General features: G+C 37.5%; 1 non-coding gene across 1 annotated transcript; it reads left to right on the top strand.

The window, feature by feature from the left end:
• Positions 1–21,383: 21,383 nt before the first annotated feature.
• LOC134154033 (U5 spliceosomal RNA) lies at positions 21,384–21,498 on the top strand. The gene has a single exon (XR_009961317.1). It is a non-coding gene; the product is annotated as a U5 spliceosomal RNA (small nuclear RNA).
• Positions 21,499–24,172: the final 2,674 nt, after the last annotated feature.

Raw genomic sequence — 24,172 nt, 5'->3', positions numbered from 1 at the left:
ACCTGTGGTGCTTAACAGACCAAATGACATAACCTTTAGAAAATCTGTATATGTGGTTCATGAATTATTTCTTGAATCAAGGGAGAATGTAAATTTTTTGAAGCTGTATATTGAAATTCTCCCTCAGTTTGGACTTTTAACAGCTGGATTCTGATTTAAGTGCTGTCCTTGAAAATCTGTGCGCCCTTTCCCACTCCACTGGAGCATCAGAAAAATCTTGACCCAGTAGTTGAACCACGCACAGTTAGGAAAATATCTCTGTAGCTTGTTATTTTTCTGTACATATTTGTGTCTTGTTAGATCTCTGTGTGGAATTTGCTAAAACCTACTTGATTAATAAAGACTGAGGAAATACTTGTATGCTGCTTAATAACTGTCCCATCCTTTGGTCTTCCAACAGTACTAATATAGCCAAGGCCTTACTTAATTGTCTAACCTGATCGATTATTTTTGAATCTGTGTTTGTACTTTAACCATTTATAGTGAATGAGATTCTCCTGTCAAGAAAGGTGAGGACTCCCACTGTATAGATTCCTCTTACTAGCTAGCTCTAACAAGCAACTTTCTGTTAAATAAGTAAGCAGAAGTTGAAGCAACCTCGGATTGTATGGTGCTACCAATTAGGTTCCCTGTCTTGTGCTTCTTATATTTATAACATCGGACCGAGAAGATTGATGAGACTTTCTTCTGAAATCTCTTGACATGAAGAAATATAGAAATGTGCAAAAGTCAAACATAATAAGAATCACCTTGGTTGAAATTTTTAGGGCCTCTACAATGGTAGAGTTAGAGCTGGTCAAAAAAGTGAGGCAGGCCTCGTTGTACCTGTATTGCTAGCTCATAAATACTCAAATTGTTCTGCTGAAGGGAGTTTTCAGCTTTTGACTGGAACTGTGAATGAGTCTGGTTTTACACCAGCCAGTTGGTCTGGTTTATCTGACGAAGTCATCTGTCTGCTTGTGCCAAAGAGGTGAAGCATCTCCCTTCTTCACTGATAATTCCTTCTCAGAGTGAAAAACAGTTTGTGTATGTGTGTATATGTATTTGATTTTGTAATCTCAATAGTTTTAATGATTTAAGAAGTTACTCATCAAGACAGCCAGTTTGACAGAAGTGGATAGCATTTGGGTTGCTGAAGTGAAGGCATAGCAATTTCTTCAGATGAGACAGAGTGGCCTTATAGTTCTCCCTCACCTGAAATACCACTGCAATTAATCTCCTCGCAGTGAATTACCCAAGCCACCTGCAGGTCGGAGAATGGCTAACTTGAACATCTTTTCATTTCTTCTTGCACCTCTGTGCTGCAATAATCATGATTATTTAAAAAGTGTTAAAATTACCTAGATGGAAAACCAAATAAGCAGAAAACAATGCAAAAGCTAGCAGCTGTTCACCACATCTATTTCCCAAACCCACTCAAAAATAAAGATGAATCTGGAAGAATCTTTTGTATCATAGCTTGGGCCCTGGCCATATAGAATTACTTTTCAACAATATAAGGTGCATAAGTGCCTTTTCATTGTATGAAGAAAGCATGCCTCCTGGCAAATGAATCATATTATAAAAATTGATTGTATCCCAAAAGGGAAAAATGTTATTGAAGATCCAATGGCCTGGGATGATACACCATTGATCATTGTAAGAAATACTTCCAGAAACTGTTTTTAATCTTTCTGCCAGAGCATTAGCAATTATTCTTTAGCCTATGGTGAGTAATGACTTGAGTTTCCCAGTTTCTCAATCGATAAAACATTTACCCTACCGCTACAAATGTGCTCTTCGCTTAGACAAGCAGAATTTTTCTTCCAATTACTCTTTTTTTAGTGTGACCTCATAAAATATTTTTGAACATATTTCAAGGCTTTTTAAAGAGAAGGAACAATACTTTTCCTCCCATGTACTTTTCCTCCCTTTCTTCATTGTGTTTAGAGAAATAAGTCATTAAGCTTTCATAGGGCTCAGGCACTTGTTAGATTGCATATTGGATGCTTTGCACTATTTCCTCCAGATTTAAAGTAATGGATACAACTAAGCTGCCACTGATATTTTTAACTTAAAAATAAAAAATGAAAAGAAAAGGCACTAACTTCTTTCCAAAAGTGTTTTATATTTGGTAAACAAGTGCAAATACTACCTTCCCCCACCCCAATTCTACACACACACACACACACACACACAAAAATTGCTTAAATGTCCCTGCATCTCTGCTACAATGTTGTGGCTAATGAAGAACAATCACAAAGCACAGTGTTAGCAGGCTAATGAATAACTTTGCAGCAAATCAGTTATGTTTGGATATGAATATAGATGCTCATAAATGCTCTTTGATGATTGGAAAGTTAGTGTTCAATCAAGTTTATTTTCCCCAGAGATTGCATATTACCTCTCTCTGTATGAAATATATACACATCTAATGTAAAAAGTTCATAGCTGTTATTTCATTCATATTCTATACACCCGCTGCTTGGAACAAGCTGTATTTTACTGCATTTATTGGAAGATTCAATGCTACATTTGCACAATGAAGTCTGAGATTTTGAAAGGAGATAGTTACTTATGTGTTTCAGGAGATTTAACAGAGGGAAGAAATTTCACAGCATTAACTTTGCTGTGAACAGGGAGGTAAATAAAATGAAGTATATTTAATCCAGGCTGTGCCTGCTCTGAGAGTTGTGTTTGTTCTTGACCAGATCAAATATTCAAAGAATACTTGAGAGGAGAGATGGAGGATGAAGGATAAACGGATTGTAAAGGTGTATTGGTGATTCAAAATACTAAGCCAAATGCTCAGCTGATGTAGGACAGGATAGACTTTATTGACTTCATTGATTTACATCACCTGGAGATTCACCCCACGGAATGATGATGATGAAATATCACCTTACCTGCAGAAAAAATACACTGCTGATCTATGTTTTATATGTGAGGACAGAAAAAGCATAGCTAACATGTAAGGAAAAGTTGGTAGAAACAAAAATCCAGAGAAAAAATGACCTTTGAGAGTTGGAGAGATGAACAGGAGTCCCAAACATCTTGCCCTCTCACCACTCTAACTTTTCCTGTGGTATTTCTTTTGGGACAGGATGATGTGAAAAAAATGTAGAAGCCATACTTGACTGCTGGAAATCAATCAATCAGCCACTTCAAAAATGTTTATTATTTAAATTGTATGCTCCAATATAGTGGTTTAATGATGGAAAACTACACAAAGAAGTATAAACTACTCATATTTAAAGTAAATTCATGAATTCTTTTTTTAGTCAGTTTATCATACTATTTTTATTAATACTGAAGATGAAGAGCAGGTGCTTTGCACTATATAGGTGATACAATTTGTTAGAAAAAGTGGCAAAAAGCATTACCTAAAAGACACTACGTTTTCCCAAATATTGTAATATAAAAAGTAGTTAAGCTTCTCATAGTTCCTTTTCTATGCTAACTACCTGATTGATTCCTTTATATATTTTGTACTAATAGAGTAAGAGTAGTCTAACTAGTCTGTACAGCTGCAGGCAATATAAAGGCAATATAAAGCTTTCACAGCTCATGCTATCCTTGAATTCTATGCAGCTCTTGTGCACCCCTCATTTACTATCTAGGTAGAAATGAGATTGTAGATTCCAAGTCCTAGTGGAAAATTGTTTTCAATGGAATACTTAGAAAATGATTATTTTTAGTAAGACATTAATCAACCTCCTGTCAGAACAAAAGATAGGCAGTTTTGTATTTAGAAACAAGAATTTTCATTCTTTTTGTTCTGTTTGATCTGTACCACTATCATTGTGTTCTCACAATGTGGATTCACTTAGTTCAAGTAGAAGAATGTAGCTTGGGAGAAATCTTGCCCTGCAAGTGTGCTTTAAAGTTTAGACGTTAAGAATTCTGAGAAAGCTTCTATTTAAAACAAATCAACTTTTCCTCCTAAACCATATCAATGGAAAGTGTCACCTGCTGGACCTGGGTCAAATGTTGCTTTGTAAAGGTCCTTGCCATCTTCTCGAGATATGTAGCAAAGGATGCACTGGTATTGTTCTTTTGCCTTGCCATCCTGAGTAATGAAGACAGATTTTATAAATCCCCAAAGGTCTTCAGGATAATGGCAATGTACCGACCTGCTTTTTTGCCAGGGAACTAGCAGCCAGTATTTGCAGGCAGCCACTCATTTCTGTTCATCTTTTAAAGATAATCTGAAGCACAAATCTTTTAAATGAGAGAAGTTGCTGGGAACCAGAATATGGTGGTTTGGGACACTTTCTTAATTTTCTTTATGAAGATCTATGCAAAGATATGTGATCTAAAAGTTTCACAGAAGTATAAATGGAGAACTAAAACAGGAGCTCCTGAGAACAGTATATTCAATTTAAATGATTATCTAAATTAGTGACAATTTGCAAAAGAAATCATCTGCTTAGAGAAGCAAAATAATCTGTTTTCATGGAAGAATACGTCACTAATATCCACAGGTGATACATAAAGTTCTAATATTTTATTCCAATTTGTGAAACGAAATTCCAGACTTCGTTTACTTCTTGCTGTCACAGTGACAGCCTTGATCAGGCTGAGGTCTCACTTTACACTTCAGTAGTGTTAATAAGAGATATCTGATCAAAAGGGTCGATTTAAAATATGTATGTCAGGCTTAATGAGAGACAGTTGCCTGGCTGGTTAGCCAGAGTTCAGTGAGTTTGGTTTATTAAGCCTTAAAACTCAGAGCTGTCATTAACAGGCCTGTGGAGCTTGAATTGGTCTTAGCTTTCCCTTTGAATCTCAGCTGCAATTTAACAGTCTTTCCAGTACCTGCTCGCAAAATTTTACTTGCAAAAAAGCCTTCTAGTTTCACAAATTTCAAGTTTTGTTGCAGCGAGGAGAATCAGTGGAGAAGAATTGGCACATAAATGGTCTAGAAAAGTACAGGCACTGGCCTTTAGATGGCAGTGTGTACCTGTTGAATACGAATTCCTACTGCCGTAGGGTAAATCCATGAAGCAGAAACAATTTTCTAAGGAGGGACTCAGCTGAAGTTATATTTTTCAAGCCCAAATGAAGTAGCTATCCTACCCAAGATCCCAGCTTATCAGAGTTTCATTGCTGGCTGTCTGCATCCGACTAAGATTTAATAAATACACAATAAGTTATGATGAAATTGGTATCCTTAAGTTTGAAGATTATATATTAAAACTTTCAGATTTATCAGAGTAAACCAGGCAGGTATTTGCCTTTGATACTTTTCAGCTTTTCCCTACTTCTCTGATTGAAGATGCTGCAGAAAGTTCACAGATGTTAATGTCACTGTTGCATGTGATCCTACAGCCAGGCATCATGAACCAAATTTACCTGTGGACAAAAGACAAAGACGGCAGGGAGGGAGATCCATGCATGTACCTAAGGTCAGAAACTATCATGTGTACAACAAATATGAAGAGCAAATTGGTAGTCTAGTATATGACTTCTTTGTATTTTTTTTTTTTGGTGGGATGAGAGGAGGGAAAGAGCACGTTTTTTGTAAGTCTCTTGGCAGAGTCATTGCACTTGTCACGTTTCATGCATGTGATCTTTATAATGTACATACATATATAATATTTAATTTATATTAAATATATATTGCATTTATATTGTATATAAAAAGGCCTTCTGATTATACCTATGAGTTGAAGCATTGTTGCATAGACTCATATCTCTGTGGAGTCATAATGAGGTGATAAAATGGAGGTAAAATTTGCATGGCAGTAAAATGACTCAGTAAATTTTACTTCATACTTCACGTAAGCCAAATGCGTTTTGCTTAGAGAGTTTCTATTAAACCATTGGGATAATCCATCTGTACTTGAGAGCACAATTTTCTCCGCTGCCTTTAAAGGAAAATGAGTGCATTAATTAGGCTTCTATTTAGAATATACCTATTGTAATAAAGTAAAGCTTTAAAATTGCTTAAAATTTATAATTGCTACATGCGTGTATTTTATACTTCGAAAAAGCATTAGATTTTTAGAAGAGAGGAGGCTGTTTGTGTGTTTCCACTTTCTAAAGAATCACTGGAATCCGAATACTTCAGACTGAAATTTCTACTCCTGCCATCAAAGAATACTTTAAGGATTGCAGACGTTCCTAAAAGTAGTAATTTATTACAGATCAGTGACAAATAAATATATATATATATGAATGTATAAAAACCTATCAGTGTCAAGTATGGCAAGCAAAACCCATGAAGAACTTGCATATTTCTTAGGCAGATAGACTTACGTGACCCCTCTTTTTTCCCCTGAATTTTACTTTTGTTCCAATACAAAACATTACTGTTCCATACAGATAATGCATGCCTTATATTATGTAGCTGTGATGATCTAAGTATTACCAACACCATGCAAGATATATACAGTCTAGTCTAGATGAACCATCTGATACCAATTTGAGTGCAACTACATTATCCAGCTGAAGAAAATACGTTGGTAAATGCATCTCCTTTAAAATTAATGTGACTCTGTATACAAAATACTTTCCATTCCTGTTTTTATTTAGCTGAATAGCAAAGTTCTCATTGATTTCAGTGGTGGAGTATTAATCATTAAACTATTTAGGGCTTCAACTTACTCCTATACAAATTATTGAAAAAACTTAAGTGAGTTTAGTGGAATCTGACATGGCTTTAGCGATTTTTAAAATTAGGCCATTTATTTAGACATCTATTATAAATTCAGAAACCTCTATTTGAAGCTCCAGGGAGTTGCAATGTGATCTAATGCAGACTGGAACTTCCATCCCTTTAACCTTTCCAATATACCGCTTCATCTCTCCCTAGACTTTTCTTTGTTGCCTAACCGTCTGTCACATGTATTTGTCTATAATGTAGATCTTTGGGAGCAGAGTCTGTGTGTTTGTACAGGACCTTTCATCATGGATATCTTGATTGTGAAGAAATAATAATTACAATGTGCTCGCCTACTCAGCAAGATTTTTCAGAAGTGTATTCTAATATGTATTCTAATAGGTGCAGGTGAGTGAGAATCAGTAGATGTGTCCTTTTTTCTGATGGTAGGCCTAGATTCAGAAATGCTTAATGTCAGCCTTGCTCCTGCTACACAGCTGGTAAAAGTAAATAATTATACTTAGATATGATTCAAAAGAACTGCCTTCAGGCTTACTCAAAACAAATTTAACTTTATTTTGCATTGTATGCTGATGCAGCATACAGACTACTGTATGCTTTGTTTGAGTGAGGATCACAGGGCTGGGTTAATTTTGGGGTCCTGATATAAGGGATAACAGTTATACAATGATACCACAGACTCTAGGATACCAGCATTTTCTGTGAATTCAGTTTTCAAGTGCAAAAAGTGTTGCTTTTGAAAAACCTTGTTTAACCAACATCCTTCTGAAAAGACTAGGGATTGAGTAACATTAGGTTTCCATTCACATCTGATCTAACTTGACAAAAAAAACAGTACGTGCAAATATTGGCCAAATCTGAAATTGGATCTTTCAGCAGATATCTCTTATCAAGGTAAATATGAAATTATAAACTTCATTTAATGTGGACAGTGATTGTCTTTTTCAGAACACCCCTTGATATAATATTTAAAATACTGCCATAATACGGCAAATTGTAAAAATTCAGATTTATATATTATAAAAACACCTGAATGAAGCAAAAAACTAAAACACTCCAAACATCTTTCAGATTGGCATCATCACAGCTGTGTTCATGTTATTACCTCCTCTTGAACTCTACCCATGTGCATACTGTAGTTTGGTAAACGCCTGCCCAATAGCATCTGAACATAAACAGAACAGCTCTCAATGCTGCTGATATTTTGTTGAGAAGAAAGACAAAATAAGAGAAGCTATAGACAGAGAGGCCTGAAATCTAGAATGAGGTCTATTTTGCTTATTCTGGTAAGAGTGAGACCATAACTCATTGCTGGATTTTGTATTACTTTGCTTTTTCTTGCTCCCATGATACTGTTTACATATGCCATGTTTCTGAAATTAAATATCCCTCTTTGCTTGTGGCTGTGCAAACATACCCTCTTGGCTTAGGCAGACGCTGCATTTGAGTGAGTTCTTTAAGTGAAAGAAAAGTGTGTAATTTGAACACAACTACTCTCCTACCTTTCATTTATGGAGATTATTCCTCACAGAGAGCCTATTGTTCAGATGAGCATACAAACAGAAACAAGTACGATAAATGGAACCAGAGTAGGAAGGTAATTAGCTACAATTTACTGGCAGCCATTGCGGTCTTAACTCCTAATCTGGTGGAGTACTCTTGCTTTTTTTCAATGTGGGATCCAAGTGGTGGCTGGAGGGCCACATTTGGTACCACCTAGTTGCTTCCACTTGGCCTGCTGCCTTGCCAGGAGACAGGGAGCTCTCCTCCAACAGCTGAACGTCTCCAATTATGGCTGTGTGCAAGGCTGTACAAGGTTTCCTGTTTTAGAGATCTATCCTGATCAAGTCCATAAACCTTTTGTGTTTCTTTAAAGATAAACCTTCATATTTCACCCAGGATCCTTACATCAATCATGCTGTGTCTCAGAAAATTATTAGAAAAAAATGAGTTTGCCTGTGCTGCAAAAGTGAAGTCTTCAAAGATGCTAAATGATGCCACAATAGTGAGCCACCTAATATTGAACTCAAAATTTATGTTGTGCAACCTCTGAGGGAATTAGGAGCAATGGAAGGCATATTTGTATTACATTTGTTCATTTCTTGCTCAGCGTGGTGGCTCTCTCCTGATGTTAATGCTAGCAGTTCTGACTCCTACGATAATCGTTGCAGACAAACAAACAACTGAGTTTGGGTGAATTCAGTCACTAGTAGATTAGAGTTTAAAGTAAAGCAAATCCTTCTTAGGCTAGGGGCATTCAGTTAGGCTTCACCACATCTTTTCTTTGATGACACAAAGGGCTCCCAAACTTTCTAAATGTTTGTATATAAACTTCATAACTTTTACTGCTGTCTGCAGAAACTGCATTGCAGATTCGTCCTGTGTTTGCTGATTAGGAGCTGCTTGTCCTGACCTGGAGCACCATGGAACACATGAGCACAGGGACATTTTTGAAGACAGTGATCCAAGTGACTCCCACATGCTCCCTTGAGGTCTAACAGCAAAATAATTTGTATCAAGTGTTTCATACAAGAGATAAAGTGAGTGATATCTTATTCAGGTCTAATTGAAGTAGGACTGTTTCTGTCTCCTTGTTTTGTGCTCTTCCAGGCTTTAAAACTTAAGTTTACAGAAACTATACATGCCTGTTTTACCTGAATGCCAACCTATACTGTTTATATTACTTTTCAAAAGACATTCTGTGTTATTCTTCACTTGTATCTCTGCAAGAAAGCAAGCATTTAATGAGGTCAGCATGTTTGCACCAGGTTCCAATGCTTTTTGTTTGCAAAATACGCTTGAGTAGAGGAGAGAGGTGCTGAACTTTTAACTTGTTTGGGTGTCTGAACTGTGATGTCAACGAGAAGAGAACTCTCTCTGTCACTACATAATCATTTGAAAAACTTCGTACTGATACGTGTTCACTCCAAGACAAGACAAGACGACAGCTACAAACTGCATAAAAATAGATGGAGCCACAGTGAAGCGCATGTTTGTGTTTTTAAGAGATTATCTCTTAAAAAAATGTGCTCTCTTTGCCAGCATTGTACTGTATTTACACAGGAACTATTCAGGCATATGTGTTTTCAAAGAAGTTGCAATTTCCTGTCACATTTTTCACAAATCCTTTCTAACAGCTGTAGGCGGAAATCCAGCTACTCCTGCAATGAATGACCTTCGGTGTTTGGATCCTAGAGAGTAAACAAACAGTTACTGTACAGAAGAAGCCCTGCAGTAAATATAACATTAACATTACTGTGCATGACACTCCTCTGTTGGTCTATTAGAAACTAATCCTACTTCTGCACAGCAATTAGGACCTCTTGGAAACCAGAGCGTTTTCATTCAGTCAGTCCTTCTAAGGCTTCAGAGTTGAGGACTGATAGGGTCAATAGTGAAGATTGCATTAGGTAGAGATTGACAGGATATGAGTTTTGTTTTTATGTGAATGTTTTGTTTTGACAGTGTTTGTTTTACCTTTCAGGCCACTAGTTTCCATAAATTCCTCATGTCTTAGCTGCATAGATGATATTTTTAAACATAGCTCTTGCACCGGAGTGTACATTAAATATTTGTTCAGCTGATTAAAACAGTTCTACATTTATTTAATGTTTGAACAGTAAACAGTTTATTGAGGACTGAAATGTGGTCTTACACATACACATGCACACACTCAGGTCTCATTAGAAGGGCTTCTCTTATGAGGCTACTTTACCAGGCGCTGCTCAGTATTAGGGACCCTCAGATAAATACTCTTTTCAGAAGTGATTCAGTCCCAGTTGTTACTGTTGGTAGATGACACTAGCAGCAGCAGACAGCCATGGTGATAGAAGAACTTTTGGGAAAGAAAAGGCAGGTCTTATTTTGCATCAGCAGAAACATTTATTGGGCATGCAGGGGGAGAGTCTCATGGCTTAATAACATCTCAGATTCAGCTCAGTTGTAACAGCCAATATGTCCTTTACATTGCACTCTTAGCACAGGCAGTGTTTAAACTGGAAAGAAATAGAAAAATCTCCAGATTATTTTGAGAAGTGCTAAATCTGAGCTACTATTGGCCTGTCATTTACATACATATTTTGTTGTACATAGAGAGCAACAGATTTTGGAGCAAAATGTTTCCTCTCCCACATGTTTGATGGAGCAATGAAGGAAATAGAAAAAGAGCATTTTGTAATGTTTGTTTTGTCCAGAAAAGTGCAATGCCAGTCTGAGAAAAGTGCTGTAAAAATCTTTCTGTGAGGTTCAGTATTTGCTTTGAAATGCCTTCTGAGCTAAGTGTATGCAGCAAGCAAACATATAACAGACTGTATTTTTCTTTCCTCCTTCCAGCCTTTCCAACCACCTCAGTCTTGGACAGCCAGAAAGGTCTTTTGTCTTGTTCGTCGGTAGGAGTAATAAAAGATCTGCAGGCCATATTAGATCCAGTCCTACAGTACCTATCATTAACACCCATCCAGCTCACCAGATTTGTGTGGGTTGCAGGGGTGGAAGTGACTGAAACACAGGCAACAATTTTCCGGGGCAGCGTAAAGTGGAATACAGACTAGATTTCTCACTGCTGTTTGTATCAGCTCTTTGTTGGCAAAAAGAGTAAAAAGCAGTAAAGCTTATGTTACTTAAATTAGCAGATTGTGACTCCGAACTCATGAGGAATGCTCTGTGTCAATAAATGCATATGGCTGTTTAAACAGAGAAAAGTTTTAATGACATTGCAAAGGAGAGGTTTTAATTCTATATTTTATTTTTCATTTTCAGAGTTCAGAGTTCTGTAATAAATTCCTATTTGCTGAGAGTAAAGTAACTACTACTGTCCTCATTTTATGGAAGCAAGAAAGATGTCACAGGAGGGAAAAGCACAGCTTAGACAGTATCCCCAGCTTGCTTAAGGTTAGTCATATGTAGACTAGTGAAAAAAACCCCTAAGACTAGAACTACCTACAGAACAACATACACTACTTTAGAGCTTGATATTGGAGTCATGTATTACTTATGCTGTCCAATGCATTGGAGAAGAAAAAAATATTACTTCATCTCTATCCCCAAATTAGCAAAAATTTTGAACTTGGTTTACCTGCAAATCAGTTAAATTTTTTATCACTGGTTTGATTCAAAGTCAGGCTACAAGGTATTCTGGTACTGACAAATTCCATAGTTCTAAAAATTACAGGGTGCATGGTACATGATCTGAAATTTGAGAATGAGATAGTCTGTGAGTCCAAAGTCTGGCTATCTTGTCTGTGATCTGCAGCACCGAATTGAGGGGAATGTCTGGACTATCTTTGTACGTTTAGTTCTGCTAATGTGGTTCTGGCACTTACTGTTTAATTTTCAATTATAGATGGTAAAGGACTTTGTGTTACTGATAATTTTGTTTGGCCACAGATGCAGAAGAACACCGTTTTTATCAGGGAGCTTATTCTTTTGAAGCTTTCTTTCAGTTTTACTCAGTACCCTAAAGAGACAGAGAAAAAAGCTAGCACACTTAAATGCAATAGTTACCTCCAGCATTTAAAATCAAACTGGTTTATGCTCTTGCCAGCTTGGGTTGTGTATCCTGTTCTTTGTGCATTCAGAACAGATGTTGGGAGTAAAAAGGAGCCATCTGCAGATGAAGTTCAGACCCCCCCCCCTTTTTTTATTTTGGCTGTAGAAGGAGCCACACATTTCAAGGAAGGTGTGGGCAACCCTATTCCTCAGAGTGACTAAGCACACACCTGTCTACAAAAATGAAAGTACCTTCCCCTAAGACCTCGCAGGGTATGTAATGGAAAAAGGGGGAAAAATCACTAATTTTTATAGGTTAGTTTAGCATACTACGTGGGGTAAATTGATAGAGTTATTCTGAATGTGAACTGTGGAAGGACAACTGAGAGGTGCCGTTTAAGGAATAAGCAAGTAATGCTTCAAAAGCAAAGGGTGACTAAAAATAAAGGTGATCAGAGAAATGTTTTTTGAAATTATGCCTTATGCCAAGCTATCTAAATTATAGAGCACATTTGCTATCAACTCCACTATGTGACTTTTATAAAGGTACAATTGGTACTGATATCAGCTTCTTAGCAACATTGGCTTCATGTTCTAAGCTGCTAGGTGACTTAGCTTGAAGTTTTCCCTTTTAGCGTCCAACTGTCACTATTACAGAATAATTTAGGGACCTCTAGAGACCAGGTAGTCCAGCCTCCTGCTTCAAGCAGATCTGGTTAGAGCAGGTTCCTCATGGCCATGTCCAGCTGCATTTTGCTGTTTTCAAGGATGGACACTCCACAGTTTCTCTGGGTAGCTGGTCCAGTGTTGATCAGCTACACGGGGGAAAACTTCTTCATATGAAAGCTTCTTTTGTTCCCGCTTATGGCTGATGACTTTCATCCCGTCTCTTTGCACTACCTCTCAATATTCATTAGCCTCTGACCAGGTAGCTTCAGGCAGCAATCAGATCTCCTCTGAGTCTTCTTTTCTATAGACTAAGTAAACTCAGTGCTGTCAGCCTGTCCTTGTACATTACGTGCACTAACCACCTCATCACCTTAGAAGCTGGGCTTACATCTGTATGTCCATGTCTGCCACATGTTGAGCAGCCTGAAACAGCACAGCACTCAGATGTAGTCTCACAAGTGTCTTACAGAGGGGACTAATCACTTCCCTTGATAAACTGGCTAAGTTCTTGCTAATACAAGCATGCAAAAAGCTTTCCCTGGACCTGTAACTTGCTTCTACTAAGCTACTGAAAGTAATTAAAATAAAAAACCTAGATACCTCTCTGCATGAAGCAATGCAATCACTGACATTTTACGGGAAGTATTCTAGTGCCATGAAACTGTCTTGCTCTGCTACTTGGCTCAAGTGCCTTACTCGTAAGTTGGTGGGTGTTCTTTTATATTTTTTTAAAGAGAGGGCAAACAGCACTACAGAAGAGTTTGTCATTGATAGCTTCCACTTACAACCTATTTCTGAATCAAATATATTCACTACTTTGATCTAATGCAGCAAAATGTACTTCACAATAGCACTGCTCAGTACCTGTGGTAATTTTTCTTGATGGCACTTCCTATCGGAATTGGAATAGTCTAGTTTATACTTGACTGTGAGTGTAGAAACACTATAATCTGTATTTATAAACTGTTGAGAGACAGATGACTTAATAGCATATCTTGTATACTTAAAACATAACAAATGGTGCTGCAACAATCATCCCCTGTCATTTTTCTGGTTTAGGCATACAACTTGTAATGGGTTGCCTGTGATTTGAAGGTCTACTCAGATACCTAATGCTGGTTCTTTCTTGATCTAGAAATACCTGTGCATTATTTTAACAATGACTATTTTATGGCTTTTTATTTATGGTAATTACTGCAGAGTAAGTTTATGCACAGTTTTTAGCGAAGTGAAAAATGAACAAAACGAGTGTGAACAAGTCCTCTTCTAATTTAGTAGCATTTTTTACCTATTTTTGGACTAGTACAAGTTAATATATGGTAGATGTGACTGTGGGAGTATTTGTGAATTATTTGTGCCCAATTTAGCAATACGTTGTTTTACTTTTCTCAGTGTAAACAGAAAAAAGGACCTAGATTGTTATCTTCATGAGGGTTTAGTATGGAAGGGGAAAACTACCTCCTCAAGATGATGTGATTGTGCCTCTGATACAGTATTTGTGATCTTCAATATATACATAAAGCTTCAATATATATGTAAAACAAAAAAAAAAAAAAAGTGCATTCAAATAAAAGAGTTTTTCTTTTAAAGTAAACTACAGCAGTCCAGTATTCTTCACGACAGCATCCACTTCTGTCTGTATCATGCCAAGAGCTCCATTTTGATAAGGGCCTTTCAATATACACGCAAAGTAAAAGGAAACAATTCCATATAAAATAGATCACTGCATCCAACTGACACATTGACTTCAGAAACTGTTAGGACAATTGGTCAAGAGCACAGAGAAAGAAGTCATAGACCTCACATGCTAGTGAGAGAAGAATGGAAAGTAGATTGATAGGATGACCCAAATACTTCAGATACAAAGCATGAGTGATGCCAGTTAGAATCTGTAAATAATAATTGTGCCTTTTTAGGGTAAACTATTCCTTGGACTTCTATAAGGAGTGATTACTTTTGATTTAGTAATGCTTTCAGTTTCAAAAGTGAATTCTCTATTAAAGACAGTTTATAATCTGTTTGGGGTTACTTCTGTCAGGAGAAGCAGATGTTCTCAAGTATATGTCTGACATTTGTGTTTTCTCAGACATATCTTAGGTTTTGTGTTCAAAAGGTAAGCCCAAATTCTGGCTAGTTTTGTAGCTGACAGTTGTGGAGGCTGGTAGCTGCCTCATCTATAGCCATGGTTCTGATGGTAATGATTACAAGCTGCAAAAGAATGACCAAAGGGAAGCACTGCTGCAGAGTTACTATGCACTTACATGGGTACTCACAGGAAGATGTTGGGAAAAAAATTAAATATTTTTGTGCTATACTATTTTCCCAGATTTAGGACATGTCTTAGTCAGTGTTTCAGGATTAAGAGGGGCTGTATAAGAACTTTCAGTCTGGGCCTAATCTGTATATACATCACCTTAAATAACTCTGTCTTCTGAATGACCAAGCTGGCTATACAGTGTATGCAAAGTCTGGGCTTTTTGGAAAAGCATCACAGACAATGTCTGTGATTTACAGGTGGACAAAATTATTTTGCATTAATGCATGAGGGAATTGTTATTCCAAGAAACAGATCACGAATATCAGTTCTTAGTGCATTTTTAACATCTCTAGATAAAACATGCAATCCTCTTTATACCTTTTTCATAGCAAAAATATAGTCTTTTAGCTGTTGCATTGCTGCCAGGCATACCAATCATGCATAAGTAAGAATAAAATTAAGCTGCCTGCTAACCCCTTCTGTGCCCCCATTCCCATTTCAAATCCAAACAAAATCTTAAATCAGAATATATTTGGCTTCCTTTTAGATACTAGGTGGGTAATAAGGTCATTACTCTAGTTCAGCTTTTGTGTAACCCTTTACATGAGAAATTCTATTAATACATTTGAAATTCCAAATATAAGAATAATTCACTAACTGCTTAATAAAATTGAAAAAGAGAGGTTGAATATTATCTTCTGCTTGCTCTTTCAACTCAGCAAAATTAGTGGGTGACAGGTTTCATACCTTGCCAGTCTTGTGGCAGGCATCCTGATTTCTGCTTCGTTCAGTCTAGGCCTTAGGGCAAGCCAGTGTTTGCTACAATTTTCTACAATAATAGCAAGACAATTTAGCAGTAATGGATAAGTACAGAGAAAATTAAGCAGTTTGCTGAGATACAGAAATGAAGCCAGAAAATATTTGGCCTCATGTTAGGCTTCAAATTCACAGTCAATTCATTAGTGTAATTTAGTCCTTGCATAAGCCTTTGAGTGATAAATTCTACTAATACATTTGAAATGCCAGCTGTAAGAATAACTCTCTGACTGGTGAGTGAAATTAAAAGATGGAATAGAATAAATCCTTCATTTTCATCTGGTACATGAAGATTTATAAAGACCTTTGGAAAAATGAGTCTCTACTTACTGTAAATTAATAATATTAAGGAGAAACATTATCTGACTTACATTTGTGAAGCAAATATTTTTGTTGATCAGAATGTTTACTGAGTCTTAAATAGTATGAAGTTTACTTTTGACTGGCTTATCTAGGGATGACTTACAAGTAGACCTGTTTTCTGTCAGATGCAGAACATGTTTGTAAAACTGCTGACATGTTCGTAGGCCTTACTGACTCAACCATAATGGTTTGAATTAAATCTTAAATATTTGTTTCCAAACTAGTTTGTTTTCTATATTAACCAAACCACTGTCTCAAAAAAGACAAACCCAACTGATCAAACTACAATTCATTGAACTGAAGAGGTAATGTAAAGGCCTCTCAAGTAGTTATATGCCCATTTAAACCTTTTATTAATGCTATCCACTGCAGTTATAACAAACAATTCCATAAGAAAACCTTAGCTGCACTGAGGGTCACCCTGAATTGTGTTTAGGTGTGAGAACCTACTATCGTAGGGAGTATTTTGTCAATATCAAGAGCTTTGCTCCAGCCTTGTATCTACTTTAATTTTCAAACTCAGAAGTCATCTGTACATGCCTCAGTACTACAGAAATAACTAATTGCTGTGATACATATGATTTTGGATAAAGAAGTATTTTGACTCATGTCATCAGAAAGAATTCATTCTCTGGAAAGTAGCGTGGTATTGGAATCTGCACGCTTCTATGTTTTGTTTCGGTAAATGCCAGATATTTGGAATCTGGGATACCAGAGAATTATATGTAACATTAAGCATAAGAGTTTGGGAACTGAATAAAGAGACTTCTGAATCTTGTTTGACTGTGGTTACTAGCAGAAGTGATAGTCAGTAGAAATTTTAAGAAACAGAAGGTTAGAACAGTTAAAACCGTTTATCAAAGCTAAAAGTCTCTTGAGATATCTTGAAAGAGATAAACGTAAAATTTATTCTTGTATCTGTAATTAGTAGATTCCATAGAAAGGGACAATCTGAACTTGACTTTTTTTCTCACAGTCCAATGTCCTGATACTCCCAGCGAATTTAAATGTAGATTGACTAGTCAAAAGAAATGAACCATGAAACATAAAAATGTGAGCAGTGCAGCACTTCATGCAGTAATAAAATTTATGAAAAGAGGATTTGTGCTTGAGTCCAAACTTTACAGGAGGGTTTTTGATTGGCTTAAACAGACTACACCTGGTTTGGAAGAAGCTCACCGTGTCCCATAACAATCTGTTCTCTGATCAGACACAAAGGACTCAAGGACAGATTACTGGAATAGCCAGAGCTGACCCTTCAAAATTTCCAGACATCCTAAGGGTCCATATTAACCTTGTGTGGGATGTGTAGTGTTGGAAGTCTGCAGAGCCAGGAGGTCCAGATTTGGATCTCAGATAAAGCAAAATGTGCTCCAGTGCTCTATGGTAATCACTGAAAGTCAAGACAGTCCTGGGAGCATGGAGGAAAAGTATGGAATAGATTATATTTCTGTTAAAGTTTCCAAGAGCATATGGGTCTTATGTGTTTAAAGAAAATGATAGTGCTCAGACGAATTTTTATTTCTAGCAATGGACAATCTGGCAGAAGAAAATGAATGTGAAACTTAATTGGAACAAGCTGATGTTGCCAGAAGAAAATACTACTATTAAAAAAATCATAGATAACTAAGTGAGAACAAACTTGGGGCTTAAAGTAATGAGATTATTCTCACCAAAATGTAAAGAAATATGGGTAAAGAACAAATGGGAAATACAGTGTGTAATACAATTGGTGAAAATTGTACCTCTTGCTGAGTTAAAATGATGTAAGCATTTGTCTCGTTAGTAGGGCAATAACTCAAGTGACTGCATGTATCTTCCAGGGGATGTAGAGCTCTCAGCACTGCTGTGCTCAGTGGAGATGAGAACCAAACCATGCCACAATTCAGACTATTAACATGGTTATTGTCACTCTTGATGGCCAGAAAAAACAGCCATGCAGCCACGTAGTTCAGTTTCCAGGTAGGAAGGGGAATAGACAATCAATCTGTCAATCTTTGCCCAAGGCTGTCTCTGGCAAGAAAAGGTTAATAACTAAATCCTAGGGTGTAACACTGGGAAAAGAAGAGGCCTAATGACCTCATACAGCAACTGTACTGTTATTTCAAGGAAAATTCATGAGTCTGAGCAACGCTGCAAAGCACATAAGAATTACTTAAATATTATTAATGAATTCAGCAATTTGATAGGTAAAAATATAAATGCTTGAAATAGTGTGTTTTAGAAATGTTTAAATGTTTTGATTAGTTTTAGTTTGGTCCAAAGAAGTCGTAGTATTTAGTTTTGATTGGCTTTGATTCTTAGATTGGGAACGTATGCAGGATGTGTGTTCAGAGGCAGTTCACTCCAGTAGGGTAGGCTGTTACCGAACTTGACTGCCTGAAATGGGTGTCCCATCTCCCAGGTCCTGGGCCTTCACCCTTGTGCTGTAGCTATGCGATCTGCTTTTAGTTTTGCTTCAGGCTGTGGGAGGGCACTCCAAAATTAAAAGTGACCATCTTTGCCTGATTTTAACATCCTTTGGGTCAAGAGCACCTTCCGAACTGCATCGTGGAGACCACAAGCAGACTTGGACTGTTATACAAAATACTGAAAAATGAAGCAAATCTAGTTTTACCAGTTCCTTCTTCCCTCTCCTAGTCTTGTTCCCTGGAGTCTTTGGGATTTATGCATATCGAATATGACTGTTTTTTTTATTTTTTATAGTCTTTTACACAGGGAACTTGCTCACTGAATGGCCAGAGCTAAATCCACACTGGGAGGACAAAAGATGGTATCATCCTGTGGGGAGCTGAGCCTCTAGCTTAAGGTAGTTGGAAGGTGAAGCTTCAACTGCTAAGTATTTCCCTGTAGTGCAAATCAAGAAAGAAAAAAAAATGGTGGGAGGAAGGGTATGAGGTAAGATAGATAGAGTGACATGTGCAAGCTCTAAGAATAGGAAATGGATGTGCTTATGTTGTGCTAATGGTATGTGTGAAGCAAAGAGATAAAGCTGTCTCTTCAGGAAGCGCTGCCAAACAAGCCGGGCTGAATCACCCCAGCAGGCCCTAAAATTTAGCACACCTCTCTGCCGTTGTTTTCCCATCCTCAGTCCCGCTGTGCTGCTCCAGTGCTGTGTCAGAAACGGCCCTCCTTGGCTACCGCTGCTGCTCTGCCTCCGCCTGCCTCCCCTCCTGCCCACCTTGCAGCCCTGCCAGCTGGCATGCTTCTTCCTCCTCCTTCCCCTCCTCCTCCTCCTGCTCGGCCCAGTGCCATCTGGCACGGCTGCCAGCACTGGCAGGGCTGGGGACCCACACTTGGGCTTCTCCTGCCCATCTGCCTCCGCTCGCCGCTGACCGCTCCGCTCTCACGGGCACCCGCTGCCTCTCGGGGAGAGCGGCCTCCCCAGCTTGCTGCACCCGGAGACTTGAAAACTAAACTAAAATTAAATAGCCCAAGAACCTCTGACTATCCCGTTCCTTTCTCCCAAAGTACCCAGCCTCAGTTACTCTGCAATTAATGTTTGTCAGCTTTAATATTGTTACGTAAACACAAGTTATTTGTCCCTAGTAGTTAGGAAATATTTTGCTATTTGGGAAGTGATGTTAGTCTTAGGAGGTGTATGATTTGCTTATGTAAGGAAGGCCTTTAAGTTAAGGGTAGCTCACTTCAACTGTTTGCTACTTCATGGTCACCTATATGAATCAGTAATTTAAGTAGGATTAAACCTCTTGTGTGCTTGGAGAACTGTACCCTTGAATACAAAAAAGTAGAAAATGAATGTGTCACACTGCTTCTTAACATGTACGTTTAAAAAGCCTGTAATACACTATGTATGATCAGTAGACATGCAGTTGTGTTTTAGGAGAAGGAATATTTTACACAGGGACATCAATAGGAAGATTTACAGGTGATAATAAGCCATAATTACAAACAACCTATTGATCTGTTGGAATCGAACTGACCACAGCAATTGAAAAAAAATTATTAGATGTTTTTCTCATTGATTAATCACAATATGTTCATGTCTAACTCTACCATGACATAGCTAAATTTGTAACTATAATACATCTTTATGTTAAAAATGCTGAAGCTTTCATAATCTATAATGCAGTAGGAATAAATACTTTTAAGTGTCAGAATCTTATTGGTAAATGAATAGTAAAACTGCAAATATTGGGAAATTGATTTTGGAATCCTTAAATATGCAAAAGGGTTACTTCACCATTTAATCAGTCCTGCCTTCTTCCCCTGAACTACTTAATCCATGAATATATCTTAAGTTCTATTGCTCTACAAATGATTACTCTTATAGTACATTTTCCCCTACATTTTTAAAGGGAAAAAAAAAAAATCTGTTCAAGACTAGAAAAGAAACTTCACTGATACAACACCTCTTCTGCAGAAAGATCACTTTATGTGTACATTTGGACCAGATTCAAATTGTGATCATTCCACAATCCATTTTTTTGTAGGAATCTATTCTGTCTTTTTTACTAAGAGCTTGTTTGTCAGTTCAGGATTTTTCTGCACTATATAATACCCATCATGGTTAGATGTTGCACATCTCTGAAGCCCGAAGTTTAATATTTAATATAAACAATACATTGTGTGATGGCTGATCTCTGTTATTCCCTTTGTCTTCATGTGTAGAAGAGCAGACACTCATGAACAGCGCTGGCTGCTATACTGCTCTTGAGTTATCCCATCTCTCTTCATATATGAAGATAAATGTTGCAACAAAGCTCAAACATGAGATATAATGTACAATGTACATATTCTTTTCCTCACACCACTCTGTGGGACTGGGATGGCTTACCATGACAGACACAGAAAAATTAAGAGTGCTTGGAAGTTAGGATAATAATAGATTTTGAAGACAGTCAAACTCTTGATGAGTTGATGTTACCGTATCAGTGAAATAAATGCAATTGTACTTTAGGACACCAACAGGAGGAAAGTACTTCCCCTATGACATGAATATACCCAGTTTGTATGTATAAGGATTTTTGTAAGATTATTCATCCCTAGGCTTTGATGGCTTTGGAGAAGGACAGAATTAGTAGTAAAACAATGCTTGCCTAGTACTTAGCAGGATAAAGGCTCTTACATTCTCAGCAGTACAGAAACATTTCCTAATTAAGACCTCTGTCCTTTGAAGTATTGTAGCTGGAGTTTGACTTGAGTATATCAAATGCTGCTTTTAAAAGTCTCTAGTTTCTCTTCACATCATATAAATCTTTTACTCTTTACTAAAGATTTCTGTGGAGAGGAACAGGCATGTATGTTGATGAATTTTTTGAGGCTCCATTTTGGTGGGTATATATATATATATATTTTTTTTTTCAAATGAGGTTATGGAGTCTCCTTCTCTGGAGATATTCAAAACCCGCTGGGACAACATGTTGTAGGTGACCCTGCTTGAGCAGAAGGATTGAACTAGATGATCTCCAGAGGTTCCTTCCAACCTCTGTCATTCTGTGATTCTGTGGAAATTGTCCCTAAATACCTTACTGGATAAAAATCTTTTCTCAGTGTCTGCCTGATGATGTATGCACATTCATAATTTTAAAATGTAAATAAAATTAGCAGAGGGAAAAAAGGTAAACAGAACAAAAAATCAGACAATTTGCTGCCACTGAATCAATTGATTGATGGCGGTCAGTGCAGTAATACTGATTTACAGAGGAATGGAATCAAACCTTTGCAGAAGTTTAGCAGTTTTTAAATTCTGCCTCTTACTGCCATTGTTCTCATTAAGGTACAATTTCTTTGAGCCAGTCCAAGTAGCCGGCTTACCTCTTTGATTGTAATAAGAATTTTCAAATAAAATTAAATAAATTTCCCTAGAATTACAGAACAGTTGGTGTTAGAAGGATCCTCTGGAGATGTTTTGTTCGCATGCCCCCATTTGAGCAGGTTGCCTAGGACTTTGTCCAGCTAGGTTGTGAATATCTCCAAGGATGGAGACCCCAGAACCTTTCTGGGCAATCTGTGTCAATGTTCCTCCATGGTCACAATGACGAAGTGTTTTCTTATGTACAACTGGAATTTACTGTGTTTCAATTTGTGCCCATTGCTCTCTGTCATGTTACAGGGCACCACTTAGAAGAGTTGGGTTCTACTGTCTTTACACCCTCCTTTCCAATACAATGATAAGATCACCCAAATCTTCTCTTCTCCAGGCTGAATAATCCCAGCTCTCTCACCTTTTCCTTGTGTGTCAGGTGCTCCAGTCTCTTCACCATTTTGTCCCTTTAGTAGGTCCTTGTTTGGACTTGCTCCAGTACGTCCATGTTTCTTGTACGTGGGAGCCCAGAACTGGACCTACCACTCCAGGCATGTCTCCCCAGTGCTGAGTTGATGGGCAGGATCACCTCCCTTGATCTGCTGGCAATGCTCTGGCTAATGCAGCCCAGGATACTGTTGCCTGTGAGGGCACCTTGCTGGCTCATGTCCAACTTGTCCACTAGTATCTCCAAGTCTTCCTCTGCAAAGCCGCTCTGGCTGGCTCCCAGCCTGTCCTGGTGCCTGAGCTTGTTCCTCCCCAGGTGTAGTTCCCTTTGTTGAAGTTTGTGAAGTTCTTCTCTTCCCATCTCTCCAGCCTGCTGAGGTCCCTCTGAACAGCAGTTCAACCACCTGGTGTATCAGATCCAACAGCGATCTTCGCTGTACCAACAAGAAGCTTCAATACTGTTATTTTGAACTTTATTAATGTGACATGTACAGCACTTCTAAAACACAGCCAGCCGCTCAGGTTGCAGTATGTTGTATGACCATAATTTCTAATGAGAGTTAAAGACTTATGCTTAAAGAAGCTGAAGAAAACTGCTTTCTTTTTCCCCCATATAATCTATATTTAAGTATTGCTTTGGAAAATTTCAAGAGTTGAAAGCTCTGTCCAAAAAATTGATAGTCTGGTGCAGCTGTAGCAGAAGCATACAATGATTTTGTAAATTATTTGTGTTGGAATTTCTCTTTATTTTGGTCTGGATATTGGCAAATCACTACTCAGCTGCTAAATAGAAAGACTTTACTGTTGCTGTTTGAGGAAATAGGGCTATGAATTAATAAAGAAAAGATGCAGCCTTTTATTATGGAATAAGACATGCTTTTCTTTTAGTCCCCTTCTGCCTCTACGGTAGGGGGATAGGATACTCTTGCAAATTTTCCACTATTTTTGCTTAATCCTAGCCTCCTGGCTGCATATATGCTAGCAAGAACTAAGGATGTTTATTTGGTCAACTATATTTTTAGTGCATATAATGTGGGCATTTCATAGAATTTCTATTTAGAAATTAACTAATAAGCAGCTCTTTGTGTTTTTATCTAATTTGAATGCATGGATTTGGAGAAACAGTTTAGGAACCCTAACTTAGCCTTTTCAATGTCTTAGTTTGTCATATTTAACGTCTGGTATGCAGTTCAGCAATTAAAAAAATAAAAATGTCCACTCCTAATTTCTTTCACTTTACAAACTTTAATTTAATTACTTAACATCTTTGCAAAGCAGTAAAAATAAAAACGCTACCCTAAATTCCCCTGCACAGATGAAGGAAGAGTGGCATAGACATACTGAATGACTCATCCAGTGTCTTATGCTAAAGGTGTAGCTAATCTGGCGAATGCCCTAATATGCAGATTACTTCAACAGAGCATATATCTTCATCTCAGATGAAATGATGAAAGCAAAATGACCTTGCTTTCAACCTTCTAGGGAAGTTAGTTTCACAGAGTAATATACAGATAAGCAAATACAGGAATAAAATCTTTTATTTACAAGAAAACAGTAATTTAGCCATGTGCTTCTAAAGAAGAGCCAAAGTCTTGATAACATTTTTGTAGAGAATGCTGCAGTATCATCTTATGTGTTTTTAAATACTTGCTTTGGGATATATAATGTGGCATCACAGATGTGTGATGGTCTGATAGCAGGAGAAAGTAAATGTATATATATTTTTCCTGGACTGCATTATAAAAGGCCAATATATTGCAAC

This window comes from Rhea pennata, chromosome Z (genome assembly GCF_028389875.1).
Source record: "Rhea pennata isolate bPtePen1 chromosome Z, bPtePen1.pri, whole genome shotgun sequence".
Lineage (NCBI taxonomy): Eukaryota > Metazoa > Chordata > Aves > Rheiformes > Rheidae > Rhea > Rhea pennata.
Note: the sequence above shows the minus strand (reverse complement) of the source record. Positions and strands in the feature narration are given on the sequence as shown.